Below are 11,454 nucleotides of genomic sequence, written 5' to 3'. Positions count from 1 at the left end.
CTCGCGCTTGTTGTAACACTCGCTGCCTTTCATGCTCGTAGTACGATTTTGCGTGCATTGTGCCCGTTTGTAACGGTGGTAGAAATGTGCCTGCATAAACATAAAAGCAACACAGACCCCACTCCACACGCAATTACTTTAGAAATTATTGAATTTGAATTGAAGTCTTGTCCCCATGAAGCGAAATCAACACAACAAAAACAAGCTGCTAAATTGAATGGGTTGATATTCCCGCGAGGATTTGTAAGCCTGCAGTGTGCTCGAGTGTCTTAGACACTGTATGTTATTCTGTATCTCGATACAGTTTGCATTCCGATGGGGGGGAAAAAAAAGAAAATGCTGAGTCAGCAGGAGGAAACAGCCAGAAGACGCCTCACAGCGAGAAGAGGCTGTGTTCCCTACAATTCAAACTAGAGCAGCAGCTCCATTGCAGCTCTGTGTGCCAGAGTAATTTAGCATTTCACAGCTTTGTAAAAGCAATTAGCTTTCAGTCATTTGGCTGCTGTGGATTAAATTTTTTGGGAACATTTATTTATTTATTTACTTTCTGTTCATTCTACAAAACCTCTGTGCTTAAACCATCGGTAAATACATACATCTTGAAAACAGAATTGAAAATATGCACACTCTTGGGGATGCCATAAGCTGTTTTCAGAAACATAGAATATGTGCATGTGTTTTTTTTTTTGTCTGTGCAGGTAATGGTTTAATATTGTATCTATTGCATCTTGTCTGTGTTCTGAAAGTGTAAACTCCCAAGTTAAACAAACAATCTGAAAAAACACTTTGCTGTAATACTAATGACTTTGTCCACTTTTTGGAATCAAAACAAGTCCTGGTGAACTGAATGAAGTTTTATTGTCTGCCGTGAAACATCAATCCATCTGTGGAGAGAATGCATGCGTGACATTTATCACTAATCAAATTTCACAAATATCCTCTGATCTCTGACAGGCAAAAACCTCTCCCAAAGAATTGCAATCCTATGCTCGCTCATGCACTGTGTACTCGTTTTATATTCTGTTTACATTACAATTGAAAGACAACAACAGCGGCAATTTATTTTTCCTTGGGTCAAATTGGACATCTGCCTGCCTCTGAATGTAAATGAAGCGCATCGGGAGGCCAAAGCGAAAAGGATTCATGAAAAGAGCTGCCAGAGGGAACCTCAGGGACGAATTCAGAAATGTCTGACAAATAATGTTGCAAAGCTGTTGTTTATAAAAGTCCTGGTAATTCACATGCAAAGTAGGCTGCATTGAAGCCGCTTGGTCTTTGCAATTGGACTCAAGACATTGTGTGCTTCAGTGATAGTGGTAGCATGCTTTAACATGTGGGAAGGTGCCTGAATAGCTCAATGGCACATTCTGATTCCCCAGTGGGAAATGTGGGAATGTAAATGGTTCAGGTTCCAAAGCATGTGAAGCGTGTCTATTTGATTGTGGTCCATTCTACCACTTGAAAATAAACAGTTTAATGAGAATATTATAATTGACGCCTGATATGCAGAGTTGTGTGCAGCAGAAGTGGAAAGATATCTGTGCACTTTAACTGAAGTAAAATACCTTTATGTCACTTGAATTGTACTCAATTACAAGCAAATGTACTTTTGTCAAAAGCACAGTCATTTGCATTGTGTGAGTATAAATAGATAGAATTACTCTATGCTAAAGAAATGTAGATACAAAATGTTTACAACATCTTAGTTCAATATTTCTTTACATTGCACAAATAGGTCAGATGAGACAAACAACAGTAACAAGGTCATTCTGAATTCCTTTCCTTGAGCCGTCACTTACATCAACCCTGCAATACAAGTTTTCAGCACAAGATGGTGCATTGAGTCACCTAATGAAGTGACAGCAGGATTTGGTAACCCAACTGTGACTGAAGCTGTTGGAAGTAGTCCCGTCTGATAAGTAGATGTACACATTTACCTCGTGGAACCGGTCTGGATCACTGCAACTTCCAACCAGAGACAGGAGCACTAATTTGCCAAAACTATGAAAGTCAGGCAAAGGAGAGCCTAACACCTAATGTAAAACAGAGGCATGATTTAAATGTCCCATAGTGTCTCCTTTAAATGATTAAATCTTAAAAAGGTTTGACTTGTAATTCTTGTTATGGGCTTACTCAGTAGTGATATAGGAAAGTAAATTAAGTGGTGTAATATGCATTTAATTATAAGTGAAATAACAGACAGTATTTGAAGAGGAAAAAAACACTGATAACAGTATAAATATCCTTATATAATACCCATTACTAGTAGTGTGAGTGTTTTTGATTCACCAGTTGTCTTCATATTGATACTCTTACATGGAACAAAACAATGGGAAAGTAATATGAAATATACCCCCCCCCCCCCCCCAAAAAAAAACCTACAAAGCATCAGTTCAAATCCAAGAGGCAATTTTGGCTCAAGTGGAATTTGAACCACAAGATGTGAACCCGCTCTAAACTCGCCATTAAATCTCAGAGCTCAGCCCCGTAATGGGAAAAGAAGGGCGAAAATCCTGGCTAAGGAGGCTCATGGCAGAGATGGACGTTCTAGCATTAAAAGATGTGTTTATGTTTGCGCCGTGATTTAATGTGCGACTGCCTGTTAATCACAACCCAAACCATGAAACATAGTGTCCACTCAGCTGTTTATCTGGTGAGCACTGCCCCGTAATCCTGCCTCGGATGGGACAGAGAGGAGAGAGCTATAAAAGAAAGACCAAAGCGCAGTGGCACAGTCTTGCAGACCCTTTTTTTTTTATATATTGGACCTGCTGAAATCCCATTAAAGTTTTATTGAACATAATAATTCAATCCGCTATGGCAGAAAAACCCCAAAGTTGGTGCAGGGCCATTACTCTTAGGTTCGTGCCCTTGTCCTTGACAGAATGACTCAGATTTAGACGACCTCCGGGTTCTCATTTAAAGAATTTATCTTTCATCAAAACTATTTTCCTTGATCAAAAACTCTGTTTTTCTAAAACGTTCACATACAACACATTCAAAAGTAAGTCCGTGGCTGCATGAGGAGACCTTGAGTTGATTTGTGAAGCTTGTCTTTGTCATTATTCTCAAATTTTTTGCAAAACCCAGACTCTCGTAAGTATGCCTCGTGACATTTTAGAAAGATTTATATGAATGTTAACAGTTATGTCCATCCGAGTCAGCAGTGAATACTCTGACCTGACTCAGCATTACTGGGGTTATACTGTACATGTTAATGCTCTATTCATCCATTCATTAACTCCGCAGCTTCCCAAACTATGAATTGGGACCCAAAGTGGGTTCCTGAGTGATAATCTTTGAGTCTCCAGATGGTCGAGTGAAATTAGCAACAATTATGTCAATTTATTTTCTAAATGAATCAATTAAACTAAAGAGCTTGCTTTAACACCATATGGTGTTCAGCTCAAATGCAATTTACCGCTTTTAATATGTCATATGTTTTGCAAATGGGTTCCTGGCCACAGTATCACTGTGTAAGGTTGAGTTTAACAATGGCTTGCGATTCTGGACGGATACAGCATATGGATGGACGGATGGATGGATGGATGGATGGATGGATGGATGGATGGACGGATGGATGGACGGATGGATGGATGGATGGATGGATGGATGGATGGATGGATGGATGGATGGATGGATGGATGGATGGATGGACAGTCACCTGCTACCATGAGGATCTTCAATAGATTTTAATCACTGGTCTTCAGATACAATTTCTAAATTCATGGTGTTCTTTATCAGCATTACATCAATGATGCAGAAGTCCTACCATCTGAGGACATTTTTGTATTTGAGGAACCACTGATTTATTCTATTCCACTTCTTTGGGTTATGGAGACTGAAGGTGATACCAGGCTAATTAAAACATAGATTTGTCTGCGCACATGTAAGTGAATGTTGATGGGCAGCACTGTGTATGTACTGTGTGCATACATATATATATATCATCACTTTATTTAGCACTGTGCTTCTTCTGGGTTTCTTTGTTTAGTTGATGAGTGCTATAGTTGTGAAACATTTTATCTGAACGTTAAGCCAATTCAGAGTAGTGAAATGTTATCCCACCTGTCTGTGTAATATACCACTTCATTCGATTTATGACAGGCTATACACAGAGAGACAGACAGTCACGCACTCACATGCACACCTATCGACAATAAAGGATGTGCAACGTATGTTTTTGGACTGTGGGAGGAAACCAGAGCGCTCACAGGAAGAACATGCAGGCGAACAGAAGAATGCCAACGAGGATCAGTGATATTTACACCGTGAGGCGAGAGAGCTGAACAATACACCACCAGTCACTTCCAATGAAGGTTCAATTAATCACAGGTTTGAGCAGCTCTTTCTGTCTTTTCACCCTGATGCTCAGCCGTATTCTTTCACAAATACTTAATTGGACTTTGTTGCGTTACAGTGGCAAATGTTTCAGAAAGAAAAACATTAGGTTAGCGGAGGCTTTCCAGCCCATTTCATTGTTGTATTGAACATGTGCTGAAAATCCCTCTCTATAGATTATCTGCCCAGTATGAAGCAAATGTTCTGTACTGCCAGCCTTTGTGGAAAGGTGATTATTTTCCTTCTCCAGTCTGCCATTATAAGGAATAAAGCATTCAATCTCATGTTAGAGAGAAGTAAATACACCACTGCCTCAAGGGCAAGAATGTTACTCACTGGAAGTAAGAGACGAGCGGTGCTGCAAAGGATTTTTGTTGATGAAGTGTCTTTGGATGACATATTTCCAACAGGAGCACATTGAAAAAGGACCTTATATGACACATTGGATGATTTAACATTAATTGCTTCTGTCTTGTCACATGCACAATATCTTTTAAGCATATTTACCGATCATCAGATGTTGTTCGGGTTGTGAAGCCACAATAACACAGCCTGTCAACACTTTGTTTAAATTGCCATAGACAACATCCTACTATAGCTGTTTTCTCAGTTCAGAAACAGCGTGGTTGTTGTTTTTTTTACATACAATCTGTCAGAAGTGGACATTCAGTGGTTTCTATGTGTGCTTAAGAATGTCTTAGAAATGCCTCCTATAATGAAATCGACTCACTGCGCTGGGAGGACGATCTAGTGGAAATAATGAGAAAATAACGGACCATTGAGGTGCCTGAAGAAAGCAGCTCAGCAGTGTTTATCTGGCATTTGTGTTACACTCAATATATTCTTACTGGAAACACTGAAATAATTCTAAGGGTGGATTCTGCTCGTTTTCTCATACTTTCACACCCTCTCCTTCCTGTTAAGCAGGGCCACGGGGCTCTGGGTGATTAATACTCCAACACTTTCATCTACACGTTTTTGATTCTCACCATCTTTCTTCCCTGTTGTGGGAGCTGCTTACATCTGTATCCTGCCTCCACATCACAGCGGCTCAATCTAGTGCTGCTGTGGAGCTCTGCAAGGAGATGAGGTCTCTGGATTGAACGGTCTCATAAAGCGAGGAGGGACCCGGTCCCTGGAGGAATGTGGAGAAGATGCGTTTTGTCTTATCTGAGAATCACTTGAAAAGTTAATGAGACTTGTCCCCCCGCTCAGCGGGCGCCAATAGTAAAGAGAACATTCAACAAAATTAAAGATGACATGGAGCTCATCTTCATTTGATTTGTTAAAAAAAAAAAAAAAAAGAAGAAGAAGGTTGTCTCGTTACAAGGTAGGTTATTAAGTGTGACACTCACATCAGATGCACAAATACACACAGACAGAGAGAATGAGAATAGAAAAGACCATTTCATTCTTGATTCCTGAAGACAAAACAAATGATTGAAAAATAGAATCATTACTCAAAAATTAGAGAAGGCAGTACATTACCAGCCACATATATCGTCGCAAATGAATAGAATGGTATGATTCTTAACATAAAACTTTGCTTTGCTTATTGAAATAAAACACATCTGAATCATGGAGATGTCTAAAGTGACAATTTGTGACTCATAAACCAGCACAAAGCACATGCAGAGTCCTTAATGAAGAATGAATTATGGAGCCCAAGAGAGAGAGAAAAGGAAAAAAAAGTGATTAGTTTGAAATGAGAAGTTATAATTATGGGCTAATCATTTCACCATCATTCATTGTTACGTTTTCTCCCCCATAATATCACTATGAGCTACACATGATTCAGAAATAGGCAGCAACTAATCAGCAAGCTGAGCATATCTATATGCTATCTTAGATTATATAACATGTGAAAATGGTGAAATGTTTGAAAGTGGTTGAAATGTGTCAGTTGTGATGATCGTTACATCAAAATTGTACAAACTGGAACTGGATTTTTTTTGTTTTTGATTGTTTTCATTAAATTCATGAATTCTCCCTGCTGAGAGGGGAGAAGATGGCGACGGCTCCCTCGTGAAGCTTTGATTCAACTGACAGCAAAGAGGAGCGAGGACCGGCGCAGTGTGGCACAAATGGCTTGACTTTCCTTCCACTGCTGTCGCCCTGTCCTTTTCACATTTCCCGTCTCACAGGGTTTATTTCGACAGGAAAAGACAAATTGTTTCAGCTGGAGCCAAACGTATTCTTATCTCCACTGTACAGCTTCCTTCGCAGCTTCTCCAAACTGCCGGCAAGTAGATGTGGGTCTAATAGGGTTAAATGAAGCCGAAGAACGACGCAGAGAGGGTCACGAGGAAAATTGTCAGTGGGAACGGGGCCTCACGTCCCCAGCTGCCTGGAAATATCACGCAGGGTGGCCGCGGCAGCTGTAATGGTGTCATGCCTTCCAGAGACATGATAACCCGATAAACCATGAAGCACATGGCCTCTAATTTAATTACAGACTGCACCTGAATCTCTACCAGGTTTTCTGCTTCACCTACAAACCCATGAAGCCAAAACGACTTCCCTCTGAATCCATGGGGGTCTCTCTGGATCTGTGTGGGGAAAATTCTTGAATAAGCGTCAATCAGTCCAGCCGATACCGTGACTGAACCAGACTGTGGTGCAAGCGAGGATGTAAAAATATCTCACACTGGAAGCAAATTTGAAATAAAGTGATTCTTCGTTCGGGCAGATTGTGATATTGGAATTTTTATTTATTTATTTATTTCACTTTGTGATCAATTTTGGGGCCGAATTTCTATCTAGATTCATGCACTGTACAGCAGGGAGAATATCCACCCTTTCATTTATTATCCATCTTCGGGGAGCTGTTTAAGCCAGCACAGGTCAAACACAAGGACAAAACAATCAGACAATTTACTGACTGTGAGGAGAGATTGTTAACCAATACACACATAAAATAATACGTGCAAACGAAGGAATAATTAAAATGTGATTTTAGTTTCGTATTCTCTCCTACCTGAGCCGAGCAATTATTTGTAGTGACTTTAATTCCCCTCATAAGTGGAGTTAAAAAGATCAAACATGTTAATTATTGTCTTTTGTGAGAAGGTCTGGGTCCCATTAGACAACAAACACTGTTTAGGCATCCAGTCCACACAGTGCAACATTAGCATTGATTAGAGCTGCGTTTCAGGCAGCCAAACAAATTAAGTCCCAATAGTTGCCTTCATTATTTTGCTTTCCAGCGGGCCCTGAGGGAGACGCTGCTTTCTTTAGGGACTCCGTTCACCACATTACAATGCTGTGCTTATTACCTCGGTCACTCCAGAGTTTACGCTTCACGTCCTGTTCGATAGGTTAATTAAAACATTGGCCTGATATGCATTACAAAAAAAGTGGATCTGTCGAAGACAAATAGCCCTTTTTTTTTTCTTTTTTTTTTTTTAATATTGTTTGCAGTAAATAAAGGTTTGCTTTTGGACCACCGGACCTTATGTTTCCCACGCCTCCTACAAACTCTTTCTTCTGGGATCATGAGATACAAATAAACGCATCTTATCATGTTTTCGTCAATAACTAAACATACCTATAGTAGAGTATTGAAACTCTCCGAAGAGGGAGTAATTCCTATAAACAAGGTCATTACAATGAACACAACAATAAATGAGCTCTTGTGGCTTCTTGTTGATAAACGTGCTTTTGTACAAGCTTTATCTGGAATTCATTACGCATGTGGCGAGCCTGAGGGCCAGTGGTTAATCATCTGGGACAATGAGTAGTCCCTCCATGGTCAAGCTGGTCCAGCTCACTGTTGTGGGCTGGTATCCCATAATCCACCAGGTGTCAGCCTTTCATCATTTTGTGTACCTATCGTAATTCAGGGACTGGAAGATTGTTGAACTGCTCACGGAAACAACTTGTACTCATGTACTTTCATTCATTTCACACGACGGTGCAACAGTGGGCCTCGTTTTAGTTCCAACTAGTGTATTACAGATAAATGACAGTAACACATAATGAATTGGATCAAAAACTATTGATTCCATTCTATTCAAAAAAAATAAAATAAAAATGTTTCCTTTTAATTTACTGGCAACTGAAAAGAAGGACACTGAAGGCAACACATGCGTTCAATGAAGGTGTAATTATCATCTAAAAAGACGAACCTTTGAATTTACGGCATCTTGCACTTTGCACACTGAAGGCATCCATTATCAGCTATTGTCTGTCTGCCAAATGTACTTTGTTGGGATGAAGTCACATGTGTGCCATGTAAAGAAATACCATACTTCCAGTAAGACCTAGATGGGTGTGTGTGTGGGTGTGTGTGTGTGTCTAGACCTGGTTTCTTGCTATTCTACTCTATTACTGTAAGGTACTCCAGCCTGTCAGTTGCAGGCACTTTGGGAAAAGTGAAATCTGTGCACACACATGTTTTTGTTTTTAATCTAAATATAGCTTCTTTTGGACATGCAGCAATTATAAAAGCAACCTAACCAAACAGATACACCTGACCTGAACTCTTTAGTGACTTCCTGACTTCAGTGGTCTGTGTGCATGTGTGTGTTAGAAGCTTTTTTTTTTTTTTTTTTACAAAGATTTTCCTTTTGAAACAAGAATCAGCTGTTTTCTCAGTTCAAGTTCATCCCAGGGTCATTGTGCAGGGGCTTTCTTTTTGAGGGGGGTGACAGACTGGGGGTTTCCATTCGTAAAACGATAATGCCTTCGCTGTGTAGAATGAAAATTCCTTTGTTTAGTCTTTGAAATGCCTTTTCGAACCATTTCCAGCTCTTCATGTGGCGGCCAAACAAAGACCACGTTGTGTTGTTTCCAGCATCCCGGATCATAGATGGTAAACAAACAACAATATAGTGTTTCTAAGGGCTTCTCCTCAGTGAACATCTGTCCCCTGATAAATCTGAGATCTGAGGCCGAGCTGAGACTGATGTGCTCATTCCTGTAGACATGGCTCCCCCAAAAACAAACAGCACTGCGGTCTGGTCACTATGTGCCCTTTCAGATCTTGATCCTGGACCCTCCACCAGCAGCGTGGGGCCCATCCTGCTGCGATTCCACACTGGAGCCAAAATAGTCGCACCACACGCCCTTCAGACATGTAGCGAGAGCCCAGCCAAGATGGGAAGGGCCAACATGAGCTCAGCGGTGGGGCCCTGGCAGCTATCCTGCCCTCCACACGCTCCAGACCTCTACGAGCCCCCAGCACACCCCCTGTTTATGACCCATTGAAAATACGCAGAGGCTTGGATGATGTGGTCACCTTCTGTATTTCAATACACCTTTTGTTTTTAAATTATTTTTATTGTCTGTGTAAATATTGTATTTATTTCTTTATGTTTCAAGCTTCAGCTTGTATATAGGGGTATTTACTATTTACTATTCTGTCCTATAATTTGCATTTTTGTCTTTTTGATATTTTGGTGAAAACTAAATTGTCTGTGTTGAGCAACGATTTAAAGCATTTTGCTTTGTATTTATAAAGTATATCTATTCTATTGCATTCTATTTATGCTGCAAGTCAGGTGTTAAGAAATTGAAATTTGAAAACAGAGAAACTTTTTTTTGTTTTGTTTCGTTTTGAGATTTTGCCAATCTCCTCTCAGCTCTTCGTACCTCTCGTAGCCTCTTTTTGGTTCTGACCTCCATTTTGCATTTTCAAACTTAACAATCACAAAAAGGACCAACTAATGTAGTCGATTTAAGAGCTGCCCTTACTGGTTGCCAATACTTTAATAGTAGTAATGATTAACCGTTTGACTTCCTGTTGAATTCATCACAGTGAAGTGGGAGCATGATGTCTGTTCATACTGGGAACACAATCGCAGCACAGGTTCTTGGGTGGTTACTGTGAAAAGGGGAAATGGATGAGAGATTTAATTATAACGTCTTGAGTCACTAACAGAATTCCAAGTCAGTGCCACAGAACGAGTAGCTGGATAATTCAAATGAAATTCAAAATGAAAGACATAACCGGGACGACTGAATTCTCAAGAAAAGCTGATGCCAGATGATAAATACTTCCTTTAAACAGCTGTTCAGCATGAGTCATGTTTCAGGAGGAAGTTACAACTACAAGTTATACCTAATACTAATAAAAGCGGGGTTTCTTTTCAACCTGATGTAAACTGAAATTACTAGTTATTTAGAAAAGTAAATTCCTATGAATAGTCTCCCTCAGTTGGGCCTGAGATATAAATAGCTGTATGATTATTATAGTGTCTCTCACCTGTCAGCACTGTGCGGATCAGACCAATGATCACAAAACTAAGATCATTCACAGACATTCATAGACATTCATGCCCATTTTGGAATGAACACAGTGTTATGCAGGAATTCAAAAAGACCGGTCAGACGTTTACAACCTCAAACGTTGACAAAATAGACTTCTGTTCAACTGCAAAAGGTCAAAGGGTGAAGAAAACCACCGGAAAAGACTTCGAACTGTCTACTAATTGAGAAGACATGACTTATTTCACAACTGATTTATTTAACAACTGAGGGAATCTGACCAGTTACTCTGAAAAGAAAAACCACAGAAAACCCACCGTAGCAAAACCAGATATATACGAGATATAAACACGTCCAGTTGATTTGATTTAACTGCATTGAGGGGCCTCCTACCTGGACAAATGACGGATAAAGTGAATCATATGGACTCACTTTCACACGTGTTCACTTTGAACTTGACTTTCCTGTGGACTGGCTGTTAAAGAAATATAAAAAAAAAAGTTTAAATATTAAGAAAAATGATTATTTATTGTAAATAATGATGTATGGCCTTTTTTTTTATTTTTAATACTTGTTGTTTTAATATTTACATATCCTACTCTCAAGAAATTATTTTGTGATTTTCCAAATGTGTGTGTTTTTTGTGCTTCAGAATAACGCCTGTTAAAAGTTTTGAGTGTAACAATGTAAGTCTCCTATGTTTGTCCTCAGGAGCTCTGCTGTAACTCACCATGTGATCAGCTGACATCCTTGTTCAGTATTAATTCAGAAACGAAAGTTTACCTCACTTGTGAAAATGAGAATTATTCCAACAATGTTGGAACTTTGACGTCTGACAGATTCAGGTTAGTATGTACAGAAGCCACTTGACCTGTCCTCTGACGTGCTTGTGATCAAATATACCTG

This window comes from Lipophrys pholis (assembly GCF_963383615.2).
Source record: "Lipophrys pholis genome assembly, chromosome: 19".
NCBI lineage: Eukaryota > Metazoa > Chordata > Actinopteri > Blenniiformes > Blenniidae > Lipophrys > Lipophrys pholis.
This window is presented reverse-complemented; position numbering follows the sequence as displayed.